Here is a 13,009-nt window from a genome sequence, read left to right on the forward strand (position 1 = left end):
CTAGGTTCGATTTCCCAGCACCACATATACAGAAAACGGCCAGAAGCGGCGCTGTGGCTCAAGTGGCAGAGTGCTAGCCTTGAGCGGGAAGAAGCCAGGGACAGTGCTCAGGCCCTGAGTCCAAGGCCCAGGACTGGCCAAAAAAAAAAAATAATAATAAAATAAATAAATAAATAGTTTTTGGTTCCCAGAGGCTACTTGCAACCTCAGAGTAAGGTGCTGAAAAGAGATTTTGAAAGGACAAAACAGATCAAAAGCAATGAACACATGTCACTGGAATATGCAAGGTTTCCAGGCTTCCTAGTGGGGGAAGGGCCAGGACATCTCTGTACGTGCCCATACTTTTCCTCCTGTTATGTAACTGAAAAAAAACCACAGAAGTAGGAAACAAACAGTAAAACCTCACAAACATAATGGGTAATGTACAATTGGAGGAAAGCTAATGTTTTCCAACAGCTATTTAGGATATTTGATTTTCAACTTCTCTTCAAGAACCCCTCATATATCATGATAAAGGGAATCAATTATGTTTCTTCAAAAATGGGAACAGTGGCATCTGATGACCTACAACTGTAATCCTAGCTACCCAGAATGCTGAGATCCAGTGAATCACATTTTTTGTTTTTGTTTTTGTCAGTTGTAGGGCTTGAACTCAGGACCTAGGCACTGGCCCTGAGCTCTTTTGCTCAAGGCTAGTGCTCTAATACTTTGATCCACAGCGCCACTTCTGGTTTGTAAGTGGTTAATTAGTGATAAGAGTCTCAGAGGGACTGTTCTGCCCAGGCTGGCTTCAAACAGTGATCTTCAGACCTCAGCCTGTCCAGTAGCTAGGATTATAGGTGAATTGTGGTTTAAAGGCAGCCTGGAAGAAAATGCAAAGATTCTATCTTCAAAAAAGAAAAAAAAAAAACAGCAAAAAGCAGGGCTGAAGGCTTGGTTCTAGTAGTAGAGTGCTAGCTTAGTAAGTGAGAGGTCTAATTTCAAATCCTAGTATCTTCTCATCCCCCAACAGGGCATACCATCCACCACTCTGTTACAGATTTTACTTTACTCATGTTAATTCATTTATCTAGCAATTTTGGAGGCATCTACTATATCAGGCACTGGAGAAAAAGACAGTTGTGGCTGAGTCCTTGCACTAAAGTGAGTATAGACTCAGATTGAGTGCTCTTCCCACTTTCATTCCCCCTTGCAGAAGTAATATACACATATGTCTATGCAGTTCATTTCTGACCTGGCAATAATACAGTATTGGACCAGTGGGGTCCATTTCTCCACATCATTGATGCTGGGTTTTGCCTTATGAATTACTTAAGCCAAAGGAATATCTGTGCAATTGTGTTAAAGCCAAGGCCTTAGCTGTATTTTGCCCAGATGCCTTGGCTTCTTGTACTTACCATTTCTATAGGAAGAATTTGGCCTAGAAAAAAAGTATGAATGAAAAATGAAGAAGGCTTCTATTCAATTCTCAAGGTAGAGAGACAAAGCCCAACCCAGCTTTGATCATCCAAGCCACAACAGACCAGGAGAGCAGCAAAGGAGAAATGTTTATTGTTGAAGGACAATAAAAATTGAAGGTTTATTTTTAATAACTCTAATGTAGCAATCACATTAGTACACTAACAATGGCATATCCATGGTAAACAATGAAGCATGCACATTCATGCAAGATCACTGTAAAATGACACGACTTCCCGTTTTCACAAGACTGTTTATTTGGAAATGTCTGTTTTGAAAATGTGGAGATGTCATTCTACAGAGTACCTTCCCATTCCACCTCTGATACTGTAATTTTTTTGGCCGTGGACTACTGGCCATAGATTTGCTGGAGCAGTCAGAACCCTTAAACCATCTCTAATAGTTCCTGGCCTACCATCTCTGCAGCTCCCTATTAAGTCAGCCCTCTGTCATCAAGTTGCCAAATGTCAGCTCTATGTATATGCTATGAGTTCCTGCTCAATATTTCTATCTCTGTCATTTAGTAATTGTTCATAAGACTTTAAGATTCAGTTACCACAAGGGATTAATGGAGGATTCCAAAAGATACGTCTAAAAGCAAACAAACAAAACCCTGGAGTAGCCTTAACTCAAGCTTTGCAAATATAAGTGCTGCTGTTGCCCATTGCCCATTCTCCCCAACCTATTTGTGTGGCAGAAATCAGTAATCAATTATGATACTTTCTCCCACAAAAGCCCAGATATTAATTCAAACTCCTGTTCAACACAACGCATTTGGTAACTGCTCAAGTATACACAGTTGGATTGTAAGATGAATTCCAAACACCAAATGTGCTTAAGGATAGAAAAAAAAGTACCTCTGGTGATGAGAATTTAACTTGACTGTGTCTGATGAGCAGAAACAAACTTAGAGCAAATAGGATCCAGCAATCAGGCCTCATTTCTGAGACTCTTACTGACTTACTGAAATGTTTCTGGTCTCTACTTGCTGATTTTTTTTTTTATGAAAGAGTTTCATTAATCCATGACCTTTAGTTCAAGATCTTTCTCCCTGAACAATTATGATTCAAAAACTTAAAAAAGCAAAACAAAACTGATCTAGTAGCACATAGTTGTACAGGGCTGTGTTCCCACAAACTCATATCATAGGGTTTCCCTTAAAAAGGAAAGATCAGAAGTAGCTATGCTGAGAGAGTTAAATGAGATCAGGATTTAAAAATATGTTGTTAGTTTTAATGTCCTCTAGGGAAGAGAAAGGAAATGGTTTTATGGTTATTATTTATCATGAACAATTCCTCTTCTGTTATAGAAACAGAGCAACTGGCCTTCTATGGGTATGGTTAGGAAAAGTTCATGAGGACGCATTTTTCTATTGTTCCATTAGATAAATGAGAAAATTTAGGAAATCTACTCGCCACACTAGGTTGTGGATATCAAAAAATAAGTTTGAGCTGGGTGCAGGTACTTATGCCTATAATCCTAGTTACGCAGAAGGTTGAGGTCAATGGACCATGGTTCAAACCCAGCCTGAGAAAAGAAACTCTATGAGACTCCTATCTCACCAATCTTTTTTTTTTTAATTGGAAAAAGATGTGGCTCAAGTGGTAGAGTGCTAGCCTTGAGCACTAAAGCTCAGGGACAGCACCTAGGCCCAGAGTTCAAGCCTTAGGACCAGCAAAGACAAGCAAACAAACAAACGGTTGAGGGCTGGGAATGTGGCTTAGTGGTAGAGTGTTTGCCTAGCATGCATCAAGCCCTGGCTTTGATTCCTCAGTACCACATAAACAGAAAAACCCAGAAGTGGAACTGTGGCTCAAGTGGTAGAGTGCTAGCCTCGAGCAAAAGAAGCTCAGAGACAGTGCGCAGGCCCTGAGTTCAAGCCCAAGACTGGCAAAAAACCTCAATCTTCTGATCTCAACCTCATGAGTAGCTAGGATTTACAAGTAAAAGCCACTGTTGCCTCTAGTCTATTCCATGAAAAAAGAGGTCCAGCACTATAAATGAGTATTTGTCAATTTTTTTTCTTTTTTTTTTTTTCGGTCATGGGACTTGAACTCTGAGCAAGGGCACTGTCCCTGAGCTTTTCGAGCTCAGGGCCAGTGCTCTACTACTTGAGCCACAGTGCCTATTTGCCAATCTTATGAAAAGAAAAGAAGCTGCAAGTATAAACACAGAAGCCATCACTATCCCAATCTGGATCCTCCACATTCAGCTTCCCAGCCTCTAATGATATTTTCCTGGATGGGTTTCTGCAGCCTCAGATTAGAAACCATTGCAACTGAAATTGTTAGGAAATAATCTTAACTTTTCTTTTGGAAACCTCTGGTAATTTATAAGAAATTGCTGGCAAGGCAGCCCAGCCCACAGGACTGGCACGTTTCTGGGCTGGTCAGCAACATCTTAGCAAATGTTTTAGTAATTTTCATGTTTGTTCCTCTCATCCTTCAAGGCTCTACCTTAAAGACAGTTTGGGGGTTTTTGTTTGGGTTTTTTTTTTTTTTAGATCTAATGGGGAGAAAGTTCCTGAACAAAATTGCCTTTGCCACAATTCTGTCCACAGGAACCCAGGGGTCAGCACTTGGTGTGTGTGGGGGGGGGGGGGGCTCTGAGTATAATATCAGATGAGATATTTCCTCCTAAGGTAGCACAAGCTGTTTCCTTTATTTATGAGGTAAGATGTGTGGTTTAATCCATAATCAATCCAGTGGAGAAAATAGATACTTAACATATGTAGAGCCCAGAACAAAACTTCTAGCAACAATTAGTAACAATATGAATTTAAGTTAGAATAGCCAATTTGCCAGCATGAAATTTCCCATTGGGAAAATGTTTCTTTTTTTTCTACCATACCAGCCCCTTTAGGCACAAATCACAGAGTACCTGCCAGTTAGAGATCTATTAATATTTGTAGCTGCTGCCATGAACAGCTATTGTCTGCAGTGTGGCAACTACTTAAGGTGGTACTGGGCAGAGAATGTGTGAAATTATCCCAGTAGGTTGCCTAATTGGGACCATCACTGTGATATGGGGCTAGCTGAAACAGCCAAAAAGCAAGGATAACATGTAGGAGAAAGTACATTGGGGTTGACCAAGCTCCTTCAGTTTGGTTTCTCCTAAAGCAGTTTTGGCCACTGTGAATTTTGAGCCAGGCCCTTAACCTTTCTGAACCTCAGGTTCCTCATTGCAAGATGGAGGAAAAGGAAGTGACATGGAAAACCTTTGGTTTCATAACAGAATCACAGCATCTTCTTTTCTTTGTCCCTGCATAGCTCTTGCTCATGTGCCATGGTATGGAAAAGAAACTGATGTAAACACATCATGAACAATGTTTTACCAAGTGTCTTCATGGTGAAGTTTTCCTTGCCCAGCATCCCATGCCTTTAGAAATGAACTTTCCTAAATGTCACTTGAAATCAGAGGAAGAATTTACCAGTAGAACCTACATACTGAGTCATCATTGAATAGGTTTCTCTTGCAAACACTGAATTCATGACCAAGTTAAATACGGGTACTCACCTTTTCACCATGTGTTGTGCAGATAAAATCATGGCATCCTTCACATCAAAGATGATCTCTCAAGTGGCTCTAATAGGGGTAACATCCAGATTTACAAATTCATAAGGTTTTTGTGTCTTTCTTTGTCTTGCGCCACTCCTGGGGTTTGAATTTGGGGCTTGGACACAGTCCCTGAGCTTTTTGCTCCAGGCTGATACTCTACCACTTGAGCCATAGCTCCACTGCTAGTTTATTTTTAGTTAAATGGAGATGAGTTGTCTAGACATTCCTGCACAGGCTGGCATTGAAGTAACCATGGCCGTCAGGTCTCAGCTTCTTGAGTAGCTAGGAATACAGATGTAAGTCATAGGTACCCAGCCACAAATTTATACTTTATCACCTCTGACAAATACACTATAAAAGCAATATAAAGGAGAGATATATGCAATTAAATAATTTTCAGACTGCATGAGGCCAGGTGAAAGAGAAAGAAAGAAAGAAAGAAAGAAAGAAAGAAAGAAAGAAAGAAAGAAAGAAAGAAAGAAAGAAAGAAAGAAAGAAAGAAAGAAAGAAAGAAAGAAAGAAAAGAAAGAAAGAGGGAAGGAAGGAAGGAAGGAAGGAAGGAAGGAAGGAAGGAAGGAAGGAAGGAAGGAAGGAAGGAAGGAAGGAAAGGGAAAAGACAGGAAGAAAGGAAGAGAGAGATGAAAGGAAGGGGGGAGCCAAATGGGAGAGAGGAGAGAGAAGAGAGGAGAAGGGAAGGAACAGAAAGGAAGGGAAGTAAAGAAGGGGAAATATCCAGCACTAAATTTTTATCTTATTCTATAATTTCAATCCTCCCGTTAACTGAGAAAGGGTGCTTAGTAGTTCGGTTCAAGAAAATGAAGCCAATGTACTGGTAATTTGAAAACTAAGAAGAAAAAAAAACGACTTCCACATCTCACAGTTTGCGCAGGTGTTTATTTTCATTTCCTGATAGTTCACTTGCTTCCTGTCCAACTTCATTTCTATTTTTGCAAGCAAATGTACATAGAATTTTCACACTCATTAATTTAAAAATATAACATAAACCGATTCTTTGAACTGAGCACAAGAAATCAAGCAATGTTCATTTAATGAGAATAATAGTTGCACATCAAAGACAACATTCTTGAAGCTCTTTAGACAAATCTGAAAGATTGCCTACAAATATTACATCTTTTAGCTCTTCTATTTCCATAAAATAAAATTGATTCTGTTATGACCAGACTACACCCAAACACAAGGTTAAAAATGTTAGCCTGGGGCTGGGGATATGGCCTAGTGGCAAGAGTGCCTGCCTCGTATACATGAGGCCCTGGGTTCGATTCCCCAGCACCACATATACAGAAAATGGCCAGAAGTGGCGCTGTGGCTCAAGTGGCAGAGTGCTAGCCTTGAGCAAAAAGGAAGCCAGGGACAGTGCTCAGGCCCTGAGTCCGAGGCCCAGGACTGGCCAAAGGAAAAAAAAAAAATGTTAGCCTGACACTTTTCAGTACCGCTGCTTTGAACACAGCTGCTTTTACTGCCGTATTTCTTTCAAATGAAGTGCTCTGTAAGAATTTATATTCATCAAAATACCTATGAGCAAATTTTTGTTAGTAGAAAGTGTTAGCTAGTTGCTCAGATGCTTTTGAGTGTAAGAGTTTTTTACCATATGTTGCTGTATCATTTAGACAGTGTCTAAGAGATGCCAAAAATCTGGAAAGGAGGGTGAAAAGGGAAGTTCTATTATCTAAGCATTTTATTTGCAAGTCACCAAACAGCTAGCTTGCTGAGATCACCCTGCTGCACACCGTGTAGATGGTGCATCTGGTTGATCCATTAAATTATTCATTTTCATCAAGATATTGGTTCCCCTACAGAGCCTGTCTAGTGTGCACAAACATATGACTATGTTTACATACATACATACATGGGTTCCTAGCACAACACATTTAGACAACTGCTTCAAATAGAAGATGCTGGATTGGATTCTTCCTTTACATCCTACTGGATATTTCCAAACAATGGTTCTTCCTGGGTGCCTGAGACCTGAGGATCATGGTTCAAAGCCAGCCCAGGCAAGAAAGACTTTGAGATTCTTATCTCTTAACTAACCAGCAAAAATCCAGAAGTGGAGCTGTGATTCAAGTAGAGCATCAGCCTTGAGCAAAATAAATAAGGGACATAGCCCAGGCTCTGAGTTCAAGCCCCAGTACCCACACAAAAATCACCAAAAACCTTGACTCCTATCTACCTGTGCCTGCAACTGTTAGAGTTCAACCAATAAGCATTCATTCCCATTCCTTGCAATCCAGAGGCAAGAACTGCTGACTCAGAGCATATACTTAAATCAGTGCTAGGTAAGGCACATGAAGATGAATTGAGTACAGTCAGAAAGACTCAGCAAGTAATTCCAAACCACCATGTACCTAGTGCCTATTACGCACCATACTAAATGCTGAATATATTTTCCTTTTGTGTCCTATTCAATTTGAACAATAACTTTATGAGGCAAAAAATAAATGCCCCTCAACACCTTTTCAAAAGCAACAAAACAAATAAGGATCTTCAGAAAAGTATAGCAACGAGGCTTAATGTTGTACTTGATGACTAGACTTCAACATATTGCTGTTAATAATGCGTCATCACTGGCTTACTGGGTCACAGCTACTCATCCTTCCCTAACTGGTAAGGGCACAGAACGTCATCCCAGGCTGGGAGGATGGAGCTGGTTAAGTCCCCTCCTGCCAAGATTATAAATGAGATAATGGTGATAACCATTCCTGTCCTGAGCGAAAGTCACATTTACTGAACACTTAGCTAACTATAATTTTTGGACAAGATCTGAAAATAAGAGGGAGCCAAAGTTATCAGTCTTTTTGACCAAAATTCATATCCTTTATACAATTTATACTGTTGTATTTCAGGAAATACAGACATATTTGCTGAAACTTCAAGAACATGTCATTTCAAATATATTTTTCATTGTCTATTTTGATTTGGGGATATAAAAGTAAACTATTAAGCTCTATGGTAGACTATGACCTCACCTGCCATCGTGATATGTTTAAAGTACTTGAATTATGGATGGCTTTAACTATTTTATATGCTCACTATCCTATTTTGTATGGATATATATATACACACACATATATATGTATATGTATGTGTGTGTGCATGTGTGTGTTTAAAGGGATACTTTTCCAAGAAAACACAATGTTTTGTTCTTGGACACTGGGCAAGTATATCAGATCACAAAATGGTACCATGAGGTAGACAATAGAAGAAATTGGACACAAAAAAAAAATTTTAATATGAAACAAGCAAATCATTGTAATCTCAATTATTTCATTACGGCTGACAATAGAATGACACAAAAGGCAAAGTGGCTCCCAGAATGGCACAACAATCATAAAAGGCTCCAGACACAAAGAATATTTCTAAAAGACAGCCGTACAATGAATTCTGTACAATGTACAATGTACAGTAAATCTTTGTTATTCTGAGCACAGACTTTTTTCCCCAAAAAATAGTATGTAATTCAAAACAATTCCCACTCCCCAACTGCCTAGATTGTCCTATTGTTGTTTTATTAAAATACAAGCTCATTTTAACCTGACTAATTCAAAGTCAAATTTCACCAGCTCCTTACAAGGTAAGTAATGAGGTTTGCTTTCTACTCTGTCTTATCTCCTGGGCTCTTCCTACTCCCAAACTGGTTTCACAAAAGCAGGCATGCAGAGTAAAAGGAAACTACAGCACTGAATGTTAAAAGCACAGGTGAAAAAATAAACCTTGAATATTTGCTCTTTTGTGACATTCTGAATTGTCTCCTTTTTTTTAAAATCCCCTTAAGTTTAGATATTAAGCTATAATCTGAACACGTTCAAAGTATATGAGTTGTAGAGTGGAGGGGAAAGAGGGGAGAGAGAAAGATTTTCAATTTTCCACTGCTACGAGAGTCCATTAACATCTAATAATAGCATCTCATATAATTGTACAATTTATTGGCTCTAACTACATGCAAAACAGTTTAGAATCCTCATAGTGACTATGAATTAATCTAGTATGTATCTCATTTTATTGTTGGAGAAAGAGATACATGAAGGTTAAGCAATTTGCCCCAGACCATAAAGTTATAAGGTAGCCACAGATAAACTTTATTGAGGAAGATAAAGACCAAGCTAGCCATCTTGCCTCCCATCCCCACGGGACTCTCCAAACACCACCATCAGCCAAGAAGAAATTCAAACCTCTACACAGGCCACTCCTCTTAAATGTCCCTTTCTCCAAGACATTAGAGAATTCCCAAATCACAACGCAGCAATTTAAGCCAAGCACTGGCCACAAGTTTAGCCAGACCCTAAAAAACAGAAGACAAAGAGCCAAGTTTTTGAATCACTGAGTGTTGCAAGGAAGCTCAAGTCCATTGAAGCCATCATGCAGTAAATTTGTATCCTGAAAAAATAAACCCATTTGAGTCCAACTGTTTCAGTCTGCTCTGAAGCCTGTTTGCTTAGAGTCTCAACAGATTTTTCTAATTATTTTCTACAATACAGCTTTATGTCCTTCTTTTCTTTCTTCCTTCCTTCTTTTCCTCCTTCCTTCCTTCTTTTCCTCCTTCCTTCTTTTCTTTCTTTCTTCCCTTTTTTCCTTCCTTTCTTCCTTTCCTTCTTTTTCTTTTCGATTTTTGGGTGAGGCAGCATTGGGGATCAAACTTGGAACTTGCTAACAAGTGCTCTACTACTTGAGCCATGTCCCCAGTCCTTTATTCTCTAGGTTGCATTTAATCAGATAGGATCTTGCCTACCTGAATGAATTGCCAGGACTGCAGTCTTCCTACCTCTACCTCTCCATGAATCATAGGTATGTCTGTGCCTAAAATAGGGTTTTGTTTGGGTTATTTTTCAGTATTTTCAATTTTTTAAAAAACATTTTTCTCCCAGGCTGTTCTGAAACCATGATCTTTCTCTTTCTCCTGAGTAGCTGAGGTTATAGGTATAAACCACCATGCCTAGCCCTCCACACCCTTCTTTTGACTGTACATAAACCCGAAGTACCAATAACAGTGTTATTCTATGGGTATATGGACGTTGGTATGTTTTCCCTATTCCTTTCTCCAGGTTGAACTCCTCAGTAATCAGCTATTTTGGCTGATAGCTGCAAAAAAGCACACAGCTGTCCACATGGTAAACAAATTCTCTTCTTCCAACTGGAGCTGTCTCCCTGTGGAAGTAACGAATGTCCCTCGGGCATGAAAGCTGGCCCCTTGCTTCAAGAGCTTACCATCTCTGTGGTGCCATTGGCTGCTTGTAGGTTCAAGTTCAGCTTGGCTCCTACTAAGAGCACAGCCTTTTTAGTTTGGTCCTTTGCATTCCTATATCCCTTCTCCTGAGCACACTTCCTTAGGAAGTCATATGCTTCAGAAGCCCTGCCATATCTAGAAACACAGACAATCATCTTACTGGCTCTTCTGAATACAGGACTTCTGACTTCCGCTGGTCTTACTCTCTGTCTCCAGACTGTGCTTTCTCAAATAATTTTCATTGCATGGAGATCCTACTGTATCTCCCTCCTATCTATGAACTCCTTACTCTAAGTCCATAAACCTTTATATAAGCTGCCATGAGGTATTTTTAATCACTGGGTAATATTTTCCTTACCTTTAAAAATAGAAAATATTCATAAGATATCATCATTTTCCCAAGCAAGTTATGCCAAAAACTTGACCAGATTCTATTCTGCCAAAGGAGCTTTGAGATGTACACCAGGAAGAATGGGTCTTCATTTGTTTAAGGAGCTTCCCATGTGAATGCTTGCAAGTGCACTCTTTCTGGGTTTCAAACTGGGTCAGGACCAATGCACAGCAAGGATGAGGAGGATTAATGTCTGAGTCAAATTTTGTCAAGTCACAAGCTCTGCTTTCTCAGCCCCAAGTCAAGGACTCCCTTCCAGTTGTGCAAATACAGCACACCCATTTCTGTCAGAGGTTAGCTAAGGATGCATGGACATGCATATATGCATGTGTACATACGTATGTACACATGTTTACACATACACACTGGCTCAGCATGAACAAGTGTACCCAGCCTGACTGGGGAGGGATAAGTGCTTGGGTAAATGGGGAATGTTTTTATGCTCAATTAAAAAGGGCTAAAACAAAGTACATTGCCTTTCTAAATAAGGTTTCCATATTTCACTGTTTGTGAATTAAAGTCTACATAAAGCCCATTGACTGGCTTATGATTTTTGCTGAATGAAAACTCCACCCTGTGCCATTGAAAGACACCAAGAAAAAAGGAATAACCCTCCTGTGAGCCTGACCTCAGGACGGTTGGTGTTTTCTTTTTACATATGTTATTTATATTCATATCCTTTCTCCAGTGGGCATACTTCCTTCTTATATATGAGTATAAGCACAGTCTCCCATTCTGTTGGTTGACAAAAGATATGACTGAAATGGAATCAAGAAATAGCAAAACTTGTAGCTGACCATGTACAAGTCATTCTTTCTCTGATTCTCATTTATCCTCATCCATGAAAACAAGCTACTGGACTGGTTTCATCTATGTCGTAGGCTTTCCTAATGCCCTGTGAGACTTCATTGGACACATAAAATGTAGGTTTAAGAGCATGGGTCCAGAGGTTAGTAGCCTTGATTCAAATCCCAGATTTGCAATTAACTGTCAATGTCTTTAGCTAAGCTGCTTGCTAAGCCTTGGTTTCATCATGCACAAAATGGCAAAAAAAAAAAAAAAAAAAAAAAAGACTGTCTCTCTTATTGGAATGGAGTGAGAATTTAAGAACATAATGTATAGAATGTTCCAAGCCTAGTTTATGACCTAGAGAGAACACTCAATGGATGTTAACTGTTCTCATTCATCCTCACTAACATAAACCAACAAGACTTTCTATATTGCTTTTCTTTTTTTTTTTTAAAGCTTTTATTTTTATTTTATTTTTGCCAGTCCTGGGGCTTGGACTCAGGGCCTGAGCACTGTCCCTGGCTTCTTTTTTTGCTCAAGGCTAGCACTCAGCCACTTGAGCCACAGCGCCACTTCTGGCCATTTTCTGTATATGTGGTGCTGAGGAATTGAACCCAGGGCTTCATGTATATGAGGCAAGCACTCTTGCTACTAGGCCATATCCCCAACCCTCTATATTGCTTTTCTAATAGGAGACAATGAACAATATATAATGTTGAGCCCATATATAATGTTAATTCTTCCTTATTTAGAACCATGGGTTAGCCAGGCACCAGTGGCTCATGCCTATACACCTACCTACTCAGGAGAATGAGATCTGAGGATTATGGTACAAGCAGGAAAGTCTTGGAGACTCTTATTTGTAACTATTTCTAGGCTCTTAGCACTAGCCTTGAGCAAAAAAAAGCTAAGGTATAGCACCAAAGGCCCTGAGTTCAAGCTTCAGGACCAGCACAAAGAAACAAAGAAAGAAAGAGAGTTGATCATTGTTGAGTGTTAAATTGTGACATCAAAATCACATAGTGTTCAAATATCATTTTCTCCAGTTTTTGAATACTTATTATCTTAAGTAGTTGTACAAAGGGTTTCTATTCGCCAAAGCAGTTTATGAATACAGTGCATCTTGATCACTATCACTGCTTTCAATCCTCTCACCTACCCCTCTTAACCCACCCCTTCCCTTCCTTAACTTTAGCTTATGTATTTAAATGTTTTGCCTTTTGACAAAGCAGCTTATGTGTACAATGCATCTTGATGGATGTCATCACTTCAATATCTTCACCGCAAACGTCTTCAACCCACCCCTCCCCTTTTCTCAATTCTGAGGTATATACAGTGAATACTTGCCTGCATTCTCTCCAATTCCCCTTTTCATTCTTCTATCCTCTCCCTTTGGCCCCACCCTGCCCTCTTGAGAGAGCCCATTTCCTGATACTTACTTTGTTGACCTTGGTTTCTTTTTATAAACAATTACACTGTTTGCATTTGCCACAGTCTATTATACTTTGAAACCTCTTGCTTACCCCCAGTGCACTTACTTGTAGATTTATAGACATATTCTTGCTATCATA

The sequence above is a fragment of the Perognathus longimembris genome, chromosome 5 (genome assembly GCF_023159225.1).
Source record: "Perognathus longimembris pacificus isolate PPM17 chromosome 5, ASM2315922v1, whole genome shotgun sequence".
Taxonomy (NCBI): Eukaryota; Metazoa; Chordata; class Mammalia; order Rodentia; family Heteromyidae; genus Perognathus; species Perognathus longimembris.